Source organism: Maylandia zebra, linkage group LG3, assembly GCF_041146795.1.
Source record: "Maylandia zebra isolate NMK-2024a linkage group LG3, Mzebra_GT3a, whole genome shotgun sequence".
NCBI classification, from domain to species: Eukaryota; Metazoa; Chordata; class Actinopteri; order Cichliformes; family Cichlidae; genus Maylandia; species Maylandia zebra.
The window spans coordinates 42,470,517-42,486,383 of record NC_135169.1 but is presented as its reverse complement, the minus strand read 5'-3'; the positions used below and the strand labels follow the sequence as shown (position 1 = coordinate 42,486,383).

Genomic DNA, 15,867 nt, shown 5'->3' with positions numbered 1-15,867 from the left:
TTTTCAAGAAAGTAAGTCTTCATCACTGGCTGGTAGTAACAATTAGTTAGCTCCAGCTAACAGCAGAGAGTCCCATGTAAATAATGAACCAGGTGCTCCCCAATTTGATAAATAAAAACCTGGCTAGCGCACTAAGTTAAATTGTTAGCACAATGTTAATTTCTGTCACTCGTTTTAGCTCTGAAAAATCGAGCTGAGCTCATTCAGGTATGGTTATCATCAGTGGAAATAATAATAATCACTCCATCCCCATTAACCTGTAGGAGTCAGGGCAGAGGAGCACAGAGAGGCAGAGGGGAGAGACGTCTGCTGGAGAGGTGAGTCAAAGGACGGAGTCATTTGTGATGCAGACAGTCTGATTAGAATTTTATGGGACTCAATATGGATATGAAATATGAAACATTTCAGTCACAGTACAACATATAAGACCTGTTTAACTTGAGCTTTTATTTAGGAGAGTCAAGGTTAGAAAGTGGAGAGAGCAAAGAGAGAGATATATATATATATAAGTCAAATTAGCCTGACTCACATATTTTTGAGGGTTCTATTTTAATTTTACTTCAATTCAAGTAATTTAGTAATTTTTTCAGGGGTTTAAATTGCAACCATTTTAGTCACATGCGTGCTCAAAATATAATGTTTGTAACTTCAAAATATTTGGGAGCAACAAATTACTGTGGAGCGTGAGCAGAAGTCATGATATTAGCAATTTACATTACAATTCAGTATGTTTTAATGTATCTTGAAGGGTGAGGCAGAAGGGGAGGCTGAGGGAGAAAAAGGTCAACAGGCAAGTTCAAGTCAGAGAGAGCAAGGAGAGACAGAGGAGCTGCAGCAAATGGATGGAGAGGCAGAGGAAGATCAAGTTATTACAGAGAGAGGAGAGCAAACAGGCCAAGAGAGGGAAAATGATGAAGCAGCTGCAGCAACTCATTCTACTCCAGGGTTTGATTTAGGTGACAAAGACACAGGGCCCAGACAGGTGAAGCTGAAGAGCTATCCACATGATACTTTTGGTACACAGAAGCGAGCATTTAACCACAGCTGGTTTGAAAAGCACAACTGGTTAGAATATTCAGTCAACCAGAGTGCAGCTTTCTGCTTCCCATGTAGAGTGTTTGGCAAAAACATCAAACATGATAGTTTGGTCAGTAGCGGTTGCAAGAACTGGAAGAAAGCTTTAGTCATCTTTGGCAAGCATGAGATGGCTCAAACACATAAGGACAGTGTTGTTACATGGAAAAGCTACCAGGGAACTAGCAAACAGGGAAACGTTGCACAGGTGATAGCAACTGCAAATGTGAGTGAGATAGTCGAAAGAAGAGAGTATCTCAGACGAATTGTTGCAGTCACCTCTATGTTAGGGAGACAGGGACTCCCTTTTCGTGGCCATGATGAAGGTGAAGACAGCCCAAACAGAGGGGATTTTCTTGTGTGCATGGAGCTTTTGAAGGAGTTTGATGCTTTTCTTCAAAAACATAATCCCCCATCAAATGCACAGTATATCTCGCCAACATCCCAGAATGACCTGATTGACTGTTGTGCCCAGGAAGTTACTAGTGTCATTGTATCTGAAATGACAAAGTCTAAAGTCTATGCCATCATGGCAGATGAGGCAAGGGATGAAAAGGCAGAGCAGTTAGCTGTTTGTGTCAGGTACGTGTCAGAGGGGGCAGTGAAGGAGCGTTTCCTTGCACTAGCAGAGATAAAATCATTTGATGCCCAGTCCATTGCAAATGAGATTCAGCAGCAGATCCAAAACTATGGTCTTGCAGAGCTTAAGTGTGTAGCACAAACATATGATGGTGCAGCCGTTATGAGTGGCTCCACCGGAGGTGTACAAGCACATTTTAGAAGGCTCCATCCTGAGGCTATATATGTGCATTGTTATGCTCATCAACTCAACCTGGTTTTGTGCAATACTTGCAAGGCTGTCCCAGAGGCTGTGGAGCTTTTCAGCTTGTTGGAGTGTGTGTATTCTTTCTTCAGCACCTCCCTAGTCAATCATCATAAGTTCATGGAGACTCAGGCAAAGCTTGGATTGACAAAAACTGAGCTTGTGCAACTTTCAAACACTCGCTGGGCATGTCAGTTGCGATCAATCAGTGCAGTTCTTGAGACATTGCCTGCCATTTTGGAGTGCCTATCTGCAATTGGATCCCCCATAGCTGTTGGTCTCAGAGCAAAACTCTACAAGTTCTCAGCAGTCTATGCACTACTGATGTTTTAGTCTATTCTGTCGGTAACCAAAGGACTCCACAAATTCCTGCAGAAAGAGACTTTAGACCTGGCAGAAACTTTTATCTGCAAACAAGCTGTGTGTGACACACTTGAGGGCAAACACTCAGATGCATTTGCTACAGAGCTGTATGAGAAAACCAAGGCCCTGTGTAACACCCACAGTATCCCTGAACCAGGTGCCAAGACAAGGCACAAACAGAGGGAAATGGAGGATTTTGTCCTGGAGGCAACTGTGGGTTCACGCACTGAATTGAACAACTCAGACACATTGAAAAGAGAGTTACTTTTCCCTTGTGTGGCTCGGATGGTTGGCGAGCTTGATCAAAGATTTTGCAGTGTAGATGCAGGGCTGCTAAAAGGCGTCCAGGCATGCAGTCCTAAATCTGAGAACTTCTTGAGTGAACCACACTTGAATGAACTTGCAAAGCACTACAGACTTGACCTGAAAAAAGAGGAGCTTCTGGTGGCCAGAAACTTTCTTACCAAAACACAGAGGCTGGATGTCCACCCAAAAATATGTTGTCTGTGTACAACCTCCTTGATTCAGACATGTTTCCCTCTCTGAGGGCAACCATCCAAGTTGCCCTAACAGTGCCTGTCAGCAGCTGCTCGTGCGAAAGGTCCTTTAGTGCACTGCGTCGGCTGCACTGCGTCGGCTGCACTCCTGGCTGCGTCAAACAATGGGTCAGAAAAGACTTCACAGTCTTGCAGTCATGTCTATTGAAAAAGACACGCTTCAGCATCTGAGTCACAACAGAGTGATTGACCGATTTGCCACTCTTAAAAACAGACGTCATTCTTTGATGCTTCCATCCACCAAGTAACTGGTGATTGCAGCCAGAAAAATGTACTTTTTTATTTTCAGTTTTTTTCTTGTTATTGACGCGGCAAACACATTTCCTCTGTTTTCTTGTTGTACTGTATTATAAAGCAGACTGAAATAAAACAATAGATCTATTGGTGGCCTAGGATGTTTAATCTGTCCAAAAAAGTAGGAAAACAATTTCTCAGTCTTTGTTTTCTGTTTGTGAAATTTTGTGCTCATTCACTACGTTCGTTCATATCGTGTGTATCTCTTGGGGGTTAAGCCCCCCCTGTCCTTAAAACCTAGTGACACCCCTGCTATCAACTTCAAAATGTGTGTTTTGAAAGGTTTTTTAAGAAAAAAAATTAGGACAACATAGCAAAAAAACCCATCACTTTTTATTGTCTTCATTCATGCTCAGTCATCCAGGTAAGGAAATCCCTAAAACTGATTCTGTTCATCTGGACGTGGCGTTTTCAGTCGAAGAAATTCTACTACCGGTAAGTGACTTCTTCAGTCTCAGCTGACTGCAGGTTTCCTGAGCCTTTTAACAGTACATTTGCATAATGACTTAAACTAGCTTCACTGACAAACAGCGGGCTATGAGGTCAGTTTTATGATCGTTAATTTTTATATTAATGCTTTGAGTAAATGTGGATATTTGTCAAAGCTGGGAAGGCACCTAAAGAAAGCTCCAGGTGATCCAGGAGAGAAGGACAACTGCTGGCTTATCCTGTACGTGTCAGGAGTATCGGAACAGCTGAGACATATTTTTTCTAAACAACGCGTCTCTGTGGCTTTTAAACCCCAAACACTATGTCAAAGATTTTCAGGTCCCCAACTCAAGCAGAGTAATATAGTGTACACTGTTAAGCCCCAGGAGGATTGCCATGATTTATACATCGGGGAAACCAAACAACCTCTGGCGAAGCGGATGGCACAACACAGGAGAGCTACCTGGTCAGGCCAGGACTCTGCAGTCTATTCACACCTACAGGCCAGTGGACACTCTTTCAGTGATGAGGATGTAACATCCTGGACAGGGAGGAACGCTGGTTTGAGCGCAGAGTCAAGGAGGCCATTTACGTGAAAAGGGAAAGACCATCTCTGAATCGAGGAGGAGGCCTAAGGGTATATCTGTCACCATCTTACAATGCTGTGATTGCAGCCATTCCCCAACTCTGTGTGAATGGTACTCATGACCATTGATAGCACACCGATAAAGAGGACCAGCTCTGTCCTGGACAGTCCCATAGACTGCAAAGAGATGGTGGGTGAGAGGAGGATGTTAGCCAAGCTGACATCTATTATGAACAACAGCTTGGCTACCAGGTTGTCTATTATGAGCCTGCAGAGGCCCTGAGCAGCTCTGTTACAGGACAGAGGACTAAACTGCAGCAGCTAGACTGTACAATATACACGTAATCAGGGCTGTGCAGAGATGTCCGATGAGGAAGGTGCTTAAAGGAGCACATAGGACCAGGCTGAACAAAAACAACCCACATTAATCAAGAATCTAATATAAAATCGTATCATACTATATCACTGTCATCAGGTGGGAACAATGCAAAGCAAATGTAGCCTATGTTTTACCTGATGGTTACAATGTTGCTGCTGCTCCTGCTGCTGATTGTGCTGCAGGGCAGGGCTGTGCTGATCTGAGAAAGTAGACATTCAAAAGTCCATAGGAGACACTGTATCTGATTAAACAAGTGTTATGAGATAATAATTATAAAATGACAGCACTTGGAATCATGAGGCAAGAGATTAATAAAACTGTGGGAAATAAACTACGGTCTGTCTGTGACTCACTCTTCTTCCTCCATCTCCTCATCTCATCTACACACTGGGTTTGTCTCAGTAGAGGAGCTTTTTCTAGATCCTGGCAGCTCCCAGAGATGGTACAAAGTTTTTGTCACGGTTCTGGGTCCGTTGGACCCAGTATTTTGAGTTTATTATATTTCGGTTTAATTCTGCTTCATGGATTGTTTTCTTATTCTCGTAGTGATGATGATGATTATTAGTTTCTTGTTTCTGTTTATCCGTGCTTAAGGATTTGTTCTCGGTTATATCTCACGTTTAGTTTAGTTCAGGTTCCATGTGTCGTTCTCTGTCTGTCTGTCTCTCAGTGTTAAGTCTGCGTGCTTGTTTAGTAATTCATGTTTCCTGTTTTATTGTGAAAGTCTTTGTCTTATGTTAGTGTGTGCAGCTTGGTTCCCCCCGTCTCGTTAACCCCGATCTCTCCCAGCTGTGTCTCCCTCCTGTTCCCCATTCCCTGATTCCCACCCTGTGTATATTAGCCCTGTGTTTTCCTGTGCTCAGTGTCGTACCGTCAGATTATGCCTGTGTGTTTTTTGGTTTCTGTATTCACGGCACTTCACGTTTGGTTTTCATGTCAGCAATAAAGCTGAGGTTTTGATTTACAATTCTGTGTTCCAGTCCTGCGCTTGGATCCTCCTCTCTGCCTGCCCACACACAGAGCCCTGACAGAACGACGCGACCAGTAATGGATCCAGCGGACTCACGCTTCGCCTTTGAGGGAGAGAATCTCGCGCTCCTTTGGGATTACTGTTGGAGGGTAGTCCACGCCGTGAGCCCCTACAAGAGGCAGCTGGAGGTAGTATTTTTTTGATAATTTTTTGTCGTCCACTGCCTCCACTGTCAGTTTTCTAAAAATAAATGGACTCAAACAAATAATAACAGCTCTAAGAGCGAGGTTAAGTTTTGAACTGTTTGGCATGGGTGGCCCAGGGAAAGAGGATTCAATTGTTCTCCTGGAGGCCCTCGCCACTTGGTACTCTCAACGACAGCAGCATTTTTTTTTACCAAGGTTTATCGCTAAATCGTTTGATCCATCCTTGAAAAAGAAATGCAACCCTCGCCATCATCACCCAACCACACTTCCATTCTCTCCTGTAGTACGGACTGGTGCAGTTTTCATTTCCATACCCTCAGCTCAGTTAGCTGATCAGCAGCCACCCTCGGCTCAGTTAGTTGATATAGCTGTTTCTTTAAAACCGTGTGTGTGGCTGGCTGTGTCTTTGAAACCTTACATAAAAGGAGCAGGTGCTAATTTTTATTTATTGATTCATTTGTAATTTTTACAGCTTGGGAAACTAAAAACTGCATATTTAGTTATTGTTATAAATCTCCCTGTAACACCATTTTTGCATTTTAATTTCTCTGAAAATATAGAAAACATTACATAACACAAGTACTTTTCATAATATGAATATTATGAAATAACTTTAAAAGATTTCCGTGTGTGTGTGTGTGTGTGTGTGTGTGTGTGTGTGTGTGTGTGTACGCTTCCTCCATGATCAAGGACAGGACTGTTAACGCTTCCTCCATGATCAAGGACAGGACTGTTAACGCTTCCTCCATGATCAAGGACAGGACTGTTAACGCTTCCTCCATGATCAAGGACAGGACTGTTAACGCTTCCTCCATGATCAAGGACAGGACTGTTAACGCTTCCTCCATGATCAAGGACAGGACTGTTAACGCTTCCTCCATGATCAAGGACAGGACTGTTAACGCTTCCTCCATGATCAAGGACAGGACTGTTAACGCTTCCTCCATGATCAAGGACAGGACTGTTAACGCTTCCTCCATGATCAAGGACAGGACTGTTAACGCTTCCTCCATGATCAAGGACAGGACTGTTAACGCTTCCTCCATGATCAAGGACAGGACTGTTAACGCTTCCTCCATGATCAAGGACAGGACTGTTAACGCTTCCTCCATGATCAAGGACAGGACTGTTAACGCTTCCTCCATGATCAAGGACAGGACTGTTAACGCTTCCTCCATGATCAAGGACAGGACTGTTAACGCTTCCTCCATGATCAAGGACAGGACTGTTAACGCTTCCTCCATGATCAAGGACAGGACTGTTAACGCTTCCTCCATGATCAAGGACAGGACTGTTAACGCTTCCTCCATGATCAAGGACAGGACTGTTAACGCTTCCTCCATGATCAAGGACAGGACTGTTAACGCTTCCTCCATGATCAAGGACAGGACTGTTAACGCTTCCTCCATGATCAAGGACAGGACTGTTAACGCTTCCTCCATGATCAAGGACAGGACTGTTAACGCTTCCTCCATGATCAAGGACAGGACTGTTAACGCTTCCTCCATGATCAAGGACAGGACTGTTAACGCTTCCTCCATGATCAAGGACAGGACTGTTAACGCTTCCTCCATGATCAAGGACAGGACTGTTAACGCTTCCTCCATGATCAAGGACAGGACTGTTAACGCTTCCTCCATGATCAAGGACAGGACTGTTAACGCTTCCTCCATGATCAAGGACAGGACTGTTAACGCTTCCTCCATGATCAAGGACAGGACTGTTAACGCTTCCTCCATGATCAAGGACAGGACTGTTAACGCTTCCTCCATGATCAAGGACAGGACTGTTAACGCTTCCTCCATGATCAAGGACAGGACTGTTAACGCTTCCTCCATGATCAAGGACAGGACTGTTAACGCTTCCTCCATGATCAAGGACAGGACTGTTAACGCTTCCTCCATGATCAAGGACAGGACTGTTAACGCTTCCTCCATGATCAAGGACAGGACTGTTAACGCTTCCTCCATGATCAAGGACAGGACTGTTAACGCTTCCTCCATGATCAAGGACAGGACTGTTAACGCTTCCTCCATGATCAAGGACAGGACTGTTAACGCTTCCTCCATGATCAAGGACAGGACTGTTAACGCTTCCTCCATGATCAAGGACAGGACTGTTAACGCTTCCTCCATGATCAAGGACAGGACTGTTAACGCTTCCTCCATGATCAAGGACAGGACTGTTAACGCTTCCTCCATGATCAAGGACAGGACTGTTAACGCTTCCTCCATGATCAAGGACAGGACTGTTAACGCTTCCTCCATGATCAAGGACAGGACTGTTAACGCTTCCTCCATGATCAAGGACAGGACTGTTAACGCTTCCTCCATGATCAAGGACAGGACTGTTAACGCTTCCTCCATGATCAAGGACAGGACTGTTAACGCTTCCTCCATGATCAAGGACAGGACTGTTAACGCTTCCTCCATGATCAAGGACAGGACTGTTAACGCTTCCTCCATGATCAAGGACAGGACTGTTAACGCTTCCTCCATGATCAAGGACAGGACTGTTAACGCTTCCTCCATGATCAAGGACAGGACTGTTAACGCTTCCTCCATGATCAAGGACAGGACTGTTAACGCTTCCTCCATGATCAAGGACAGGACTGTTAACGCTTCCTCCATGATCAAGGACAGGACTGTTAACGCTTCCTCCATGATCAAGGACAGGACTGTTAACGCTTCCTCCATGATCAAGGACAGGACTGTTAACGCTTCCTCCATGATCAAGGACAGGACTGTTAACGCTTCCTCCATGATCAAGGACAGGACTGTTAACGCTTCCTCCATGATCAAGGACAGGACTGTTAACGCTTCCTCCATGATCAAGGACAGGACTGTTAACGCTTCCTCCATGATCAAGGACAGGACTGTTAACGCTTCCTCCATGATCAAGGACAGGACTGTTAACGCTTCCTCCATGATCAAGGACAGGACTGTTAACGCTTCCTCCATGATCAAGGACAGGACTGTTAACGCTTCCTCCATGATCAAGGACAGGACTGTTAACGCTTCCTCCATGATCAAGGACAGGACTGTTAACGCTTCCTCCATGATCAAGGACAGGACTGTTAACGCTTCCTCCATGATCAAGGACAGGACTGTTAACGCTTCCTCCATGATCAAGGACAGGACTGTTAACGCTTCCTCCATGATCAAGGACAGGACTGTTAACGCTTCCTCCATGATCAAGGACAGGACTGTTAACGCTTCCTCCATGATCAAGGACAGGACTGTTAACGCTTCCTCCATGATCAAGGACAGGACTGTTAACGCTTCCTCCATGATCAAGGACAGGACTGTTAACGCTTCCTCCATGATCAAGGACAGGACTGTTAACGCTTCCTCCATGATCAAGGACAGGACTGTTAACGCTTCCTCCATGATCAAGGACAGGACTGTTAACGCTTCCTCCATGATCAAGGACAGGACTGTTAACGCTTCCTCCATGATCAAGGACAGGACTGTTAACGCTTCCTCCATGATCAAGGACAGGACTGTTAACGCTTCCTCCATGATCAAGGACAGGACTGTTAACGCTTCCTCCATGATCAAGGACAGGACTGTTAACGCTTCCTCCATGATCAAGGACAGGACTGTTAACGCTTCCTCCATGATCAAGGACAGGACTGTTAACGCTTCCTCCATGATCAAGGACAGGACTGTTAACGCTTCCTCCATGATCAAGGACAGGACTGTTAACGCTTCCTCCATGATCAAGGACAGGACTGTTAACGCTTCCTCCATGATCAAGGACAGGACTGTTAACGCTTCCTCCATGATCAAGGACAGGACTGTTAACGCTTCCTCCATGATCAAGGACAGGACTGTTAACGCTTCCTCCATGATCAAGGACAGGACTGTTAACGCTTCCTCCATGATCAAGGACAGGACTGTTAACGCTTCCTCCATGATCAAGGACAGGACTGTTAACGCTTCCTCCATGATCAAGGACAGGACTGTTAACGCTTCCTCCATGATCAAGGACAGGACTGTTAACGCTTCCTCCATGATCAAGGACAGGACTGTTAACGCTTCCTCCATGATCAAGGACAGGACTGTTAACGCTTCCTCCATGATCAAGGACAGGACTGTTAACGCTTCCTCCATGATCAAGGACAGGACTGTTAACGCTTCCTCCATGATCAAGGACAGGACTGTTAACGCTTCCTCCATGATCAAGGACAGGACTGTTAACGCTTCCTCCATGATCAAGGACAGGACTGTTAACGCTTCCTCCATGATCAAGGACAGGACTGTTAACGCTTCCTCCATGATCAAGGACAGGACTGTTAACGCTTCCTCCATGATCAAGGACAGGACTGTTAACGCTTCCTCCATGATCAAGGACAGGACTGTTAACGCTTCCTCCATGATCAAGGACAGGACTGTTAACGCTTCCTCCATGATCAAGGACAGGACTGTTAACGCTTCCTCCATGATCAAGGACAGGACTGTTAACGCTTCCTCCATGATCAAGGACAGGACTGTTAACGCTTCCTCCATGATCAAGGACAGGACTGTTAACGCTTCCTCCATGATCAAGGACAGGACTGTTAACGCTTCCTCCATGATCAAGGACAGGACTGTTAACGCTTCCTCCATGATCAAGGACAGGACTGTTAACGCTTCCTCCATGATCAAGGACAGGACTGTTAACGCTTCCTCCATGATCAAGGACAGGACTGTTAACGCTTCCTCCATGATCAAGGACAGGACTGTTAACGCTTCCTCCATGATCAAGGACAGGACTGTTAACGCTTCCTCCATGATCAAGGACAGGACTGTTAACGCTTCCTCCATGATCAAGGACAGGACTGTTAACGCTTCCTCCATGATCAAGGACAGGACTGTTAACGCTTCCTCCATGATCAAGGACAGGACTGTTAACGCTTCCTCCATGATCAAGGACAGGACTGTTAACGCTTCCTCCATGATCAAGGACAGGACTGTTAACGCTTCCTCCATTTATGTAATATTTGGTAGCTTAAAAACATATTTTTAAGTTGTTTACTCATAAAAATTATCTTCCTCCAATTACTTTTTCCACATTATTTAAAATGATTTTTAAGTGTTATGTAATTAATTACAGCAATTACAAAAACAATTTTTTAAAGTTCATTATTTAAAATATTAAGTTGCTGATTTTCATCATTATTAACATCATTTTAGCTTTCTCTTATTTTTTTATTGTAATAGCTTTTAAGAAAGGAATTCATTCAACATTTTTTTTTATCAAAAAACTTTATTTTTTTAACTTTAGGCATTTCAACACTTTGTATTTAAAAAGTGAAAATAAACCAGAAATTTAGATTTATACCATCTCAGCCAAGTTATAGTATATGCCTTTATGTATTTAACACCACAGAAACAAATGTGTTCAATTGGTTAAAAAAACTTAGAAAACATTTTGTTACAGTAATACTTCCATGCAAGTGTTCAGTAAATGTTAACTTTCAATGCCTACCAAACTTTACAAGATCTTGCATCTTTCTATGACACAATGCAGCAAACACCTTTAAGATCAATGTTACACATACAGGATTCAAAACAGTTAACAATTTTTGAAACAGAGTCAACATCTTTAACATAATGATGGTTCCATCTTTCTATGACACAATGCAGCAAACACCTTTAAGATCAATGTTACACATACAGGATTCAAAACAGTTAACAATTTTTGAAACAGAGTCAACATCTTTAACACAATGATGGTTCCATCAAGGTCAAGGAACAGCTTCTGAACAACTTCAAAAGTATATTTCAGATCCTTGCATTAGCTCAGATTGAGAGCATATATTATGCCCATGAGCAAAACACAGCGCCTTGGGAAATTCTGGCCCTCCATGATTTTTGTTTCCTCCACCACAATGGTTGCAGTCTTATGGTTAGATCCAGGGGTGTACCGGTCACTGATGATGGCAGTTTTCATCACCTGCCTTTCAAGGTTGGCCTTAAGTTCTTCGGTGTTAACTTAAGGCCAACCTTAAGTTAAGGAATTAATAGGTTAGTGAATTATAGATTAGACTTTTATACTTACTGAAACTTAATGAATTCAGATGATCAATGGAACACACACACACACACACACACACACACACACACACACACACACACACACACACACACACACACACACAAACAATGCTGAATTACTTAAACCGAACTCCATGAAAAGGTCCTCTTCCTTCTCTCCAAGGAAAGTGATAAGGCAGCAGATGGCTACTTCTCTGCGTGTTTCAATTGTATTGTGCTATTTAAGAAAAAATAAAGTGAGTATAAAATACATGGGTGACTGCCAACAAAGTGCATTTCAAAGCTACCCAAAGTCTAAATAGTTGTCCTACCTCAAGAAGCATGTCCTTGATCTGCCTGATTCTCACTCCCTTAGCTCCTCCCCTTGATAAAATGACATCCATCAGTTTTGGGGTGCAATGGTCAAGTGTAGCTATTCAAGGCTTACAGTGGTTATTCTCTTGAACTCCTCCTTTATCTGTAGACCACAGAAAGAGAAGAATTAAACCTTGCAGACTATTAGCTATACTGCATTAATGAATGCTCTAATACATTATTTAAAGAGGATAGATGTGATCTAAGGCTACCCCAAGTTTTGAGGGAACAAAAACAATCTTGGTGAAGACAAGGGAGACTTCGCCACCATAACCGTGGTGTAATCTCTAATGCTTTAGCAACCCTGTTTTTGCAGAGGTTTTGAATTTGCACATTGTTCACTCCCAGCCCATTTTGTAAAAAATGTGTCCCAACTTAACAAAGCACTAATGACCCTAGATTATCACACTATACTAACTGCTTACATAAAGTCTTAATGTTAAGTAGATTCACATAGCCCATGCCAGAATAATGCTATTGGAATGACATTAACAATATTTCACACAGTCTGATTTAAAAAAACAAAACAAAACAAAGATAGCTACAGCTCTTAAGATCAAGAACAATACTTACTTTAAGCTGTATCACAATACTAACCAAAATCAATGTAATATTACGTATGGGTCATGCAAGTTTTATAAAGATATAAAATAGGTGAGCCAGATGGAAAAAAGAAGCCTCTAGGTTATCCCTCTGAAAGAACTATTCACAGTTTAAAGGCTTCTAATTTTGGTAAAAAGAAAAACAAAATCAGCCTATGATCAAAATTAGATTGCACTGTGTAGCAAAACTTTAATCATGCTTTTCCTAGCCACAGTTGCACTCTCTAGCTGAAGACTTTTGTCAAATGAAACTTTATAAGTCTTATCCTCTGCTGTGCTAAAGTTTAGAATGGCTAGCATTAGCTACATGTGGTAGTGCAAAGTATTTCTTTATCTGTATGAGCATCACATCATACACAAATCCACTACAGGTGACTAGCACAAATGCTTTGCTTTGGTAGAACTGTTATTTGTAAATGAAATGTTACTTACCTTGAAATGTTTTTTTACAAAAGCTTGCACCATGCAACGCAACATGTGTGAATTTGCCCGGGCTAGTTAAGTCAGTAGGGGAGGGAATTTGAAATCAGAAGTTACAGTGGAAAAAAATAAGTTATGTATTAAATTTCTTTAAGTAATTACAACTTGAATTTTATTTTGAACCCACTAACATTGGGATTTAATTTCAAATTACATATAAAATTAATTTAATGTAATTACCAACATTATTAATTCAACACAACCCAAAAAAATAAAGTTTGCAACTTAGAAGGTCTATCTTAATCAATAAATTAGAATTTTTATGTTGCAGCCATGGATTTAATCAAGTGGTGGTAAAAGGCCTGATGAATTACTTTTTAGAGTGTAAGCAAGCTGTGTGTGTGTTGCGAGCTGCTGTGTGTGTGTTGCGAGCTGCTGTGTGTGTGTTGCGAGCTGCTGTGTGTGCGTTGCGAGCTGCTGTGTGTGCGTTGCGAGCTGCTGTGCGCGCGTTGCGAGCTGCTGTGTGTGAGTGGTTATAAATTTTTACTGCAAGAATTTTCACAATAGACATAATGTCTGAATGCTAATATTCTCCTAATTATTACTGTTGATTTCTTGGTAGGCCAAAACCCATAAAACATTTCAAAATAATTTTGGAGCCACTTCCTGCGAAAAAAGGGGAGGAGATACCGTAAGTGCACCATTTAAGAGCTTGCAGCTCCTCCCCTCCTTCACTTTCAGGGGTTCTCCTCCAGCCACTGTGCCCTTTTTGCATATCACCTGCTGAGACAAACCTCGGTGGCGCTTATAAAGGCTGAAACAGACGAAATAAAAGGATCAATATCTTAAGCTTTGTTAATAAAGGTAAGCGACTTTAGTTCATTGTTCCTACAAAAATGGCGAACTTCTGCCATTTTTATTTTTTCCCTTTAATGTTTATTTGTTGCACTGGATCAGCACCGTGATGCCCATAGTATATACAGTATTCTGAAGAAGGTCTAAAATGTCCCTGTGTGTGTGTGCATGTGTGTGTTTTATGTATATGGATTTTTTAAAAACAATATTACTCATGATATAACATTGTCCAGACATGGCTGGTTAGGACATGAGGAGGAAACAGCAGGAGCTGTGTGAGGCTACTAAAGGCAGTGCTATAACATTTTTCTGTCATCATTTTATTATAGATTAAGTGCAAGAGTTGTTAGGTGTGGATAATTAGATTATAGTTTATTGCAATAGCAAGTTGTGCCTTGTTGTCAGATAGACAGCAAGTGGAGAGTGATATATGAAATGATGGGATGGAAGGAAGAAGAGAAGCAAAGAGTGATGCACAGGCAGAGCCTAAATTATTTCTCACAGTTTTTTGTTGCCAATCTTTGCATTTTGTTATTATCTCATGACACTTGTTTAATCAGCTACCATCTCTCCTATGGACTTTTTAAATGTCTACAGTCTCAGATCAACACAGCCCTGCCCTCCAGCACTATCAGCAGCAGGAGCAGCAGAAACCCCTCAACAGCAACATTGTACCCATCAGGTAAAACATCAGCTACGTATGCTTTGCCTTGTCGCCACCTCACAACAGTGATATAGTATGATGCGATGATATTAGATTCTTGATGAATGTGTGTTGTTGTTATTCAGCCTGGTTCAATGTGCCCCTTTTTAACTTTGAGCACCCGCCCCTTTAAACCTCTCTGCACGGCCCTGTTCCTAATTTTGTTTGACTTTTGCCTGTTAGCTGCTCCAAGTTTCCTTCAGGTTTACTTGTTTAAAAGGTACTACAGTGTTTTCTTTAACGTGTCTGCAGCTATCGCTGACTGTGACTTATGGTTTGTTCTTCCCTCTAACAGACTTGAAGCTGCAATGGACGGACACTGTGAAGATGCCATTTTGCTCTATGTCCTGTGTGTGTGTTCCTGGTTTCGTTTCCATCTCATCTACCACCAGACCGACGGACTGGCTGTGATACTTTATGGTGACAGAGAGAAGCTTGCTGCGATATTCCTGCAGAGGATGGTGACGGAGTTCTTCAGGAACTGGATTCACAGGCCTGAGTGACCAAGACCATCAGTGACCTGTGTTCGCACAGCCTCCACGCAGAGCTGGGAACCGGGGGCCTTCAGCATCCAGCAGTGCCTTCACAGATTAAACATTGTTGATGTTGTTTAAAGTTTGATAATGAGTTCATTAAAATAAATAATTAAAGGTTACCTTTCTTTGTTATTATTCCACACATTGATTTTTAACCTGCACAGAGTCCTCCAACAGAGCTCTTAGATTTTCAAAAGCTGTATCTATCAGTGAGTGAGTGATGGGGAAGCCAGATTTGAATGACCAAAATAACCAAATTTGATAATAAAATAATATTGATATGTGATAAAACAAAACTAATATCTGCCAATAAGTTGGTTTAGTGTAGTTTTGCGGCCCTGTTGTAGCGCGGCCGTTTCTGTTTAATTCCAGCGTTGCAGAGAGAGGTGCTCGTTATCTCCACCAAAGCGCCTCCGGTCCTGGGGTAAGCCGTTAGAACTGCTTTTATTAGCATTCACAGCTACAAGAGGCTAAGGTTACATTTATCCTTTGTTTTAGGGTTTGATTGCTGCCTTCACCTCTCCGTGGCAAATCGCCTAACCTTAATTGGAGAATCAAGACGCCTGCCTAGTCGGTTTGAGGGCTCCTGCTCGGTGGAGCTGCTCTCTTGTCTTGTCTCGTCTTTTTGGTCTCATCTTTTATTTTTGTGGAATTGTTTTTATTAAGTGGGCTAAC

At 42.7% G+C, this 15,867-nt stretch overlaps 1 long non-coding RNA gene across 1 annotated transcript; it reads left to right on the top strand.

Annotated features, from left to right (window-relative positions):
• The first annotated feature begins 5,261 nt into the window (after positions 1 to 5,261).
• On the top strand, positions 5,262 to 15,311 carry LOC143416540 (uncharacterized). Its single transcript, XR_013096933.1, has 3 exons — positions 5,262 to 5,663; positions 14,551 to 14,635; positions 14,952 to 15,311. It is a non-coding gene; the product is annotated as an uncharacterized LOC143416540 (long non-coding RNA).
• Positions 15,312 to 15,867: the final 556 nt, after the last annotated feature.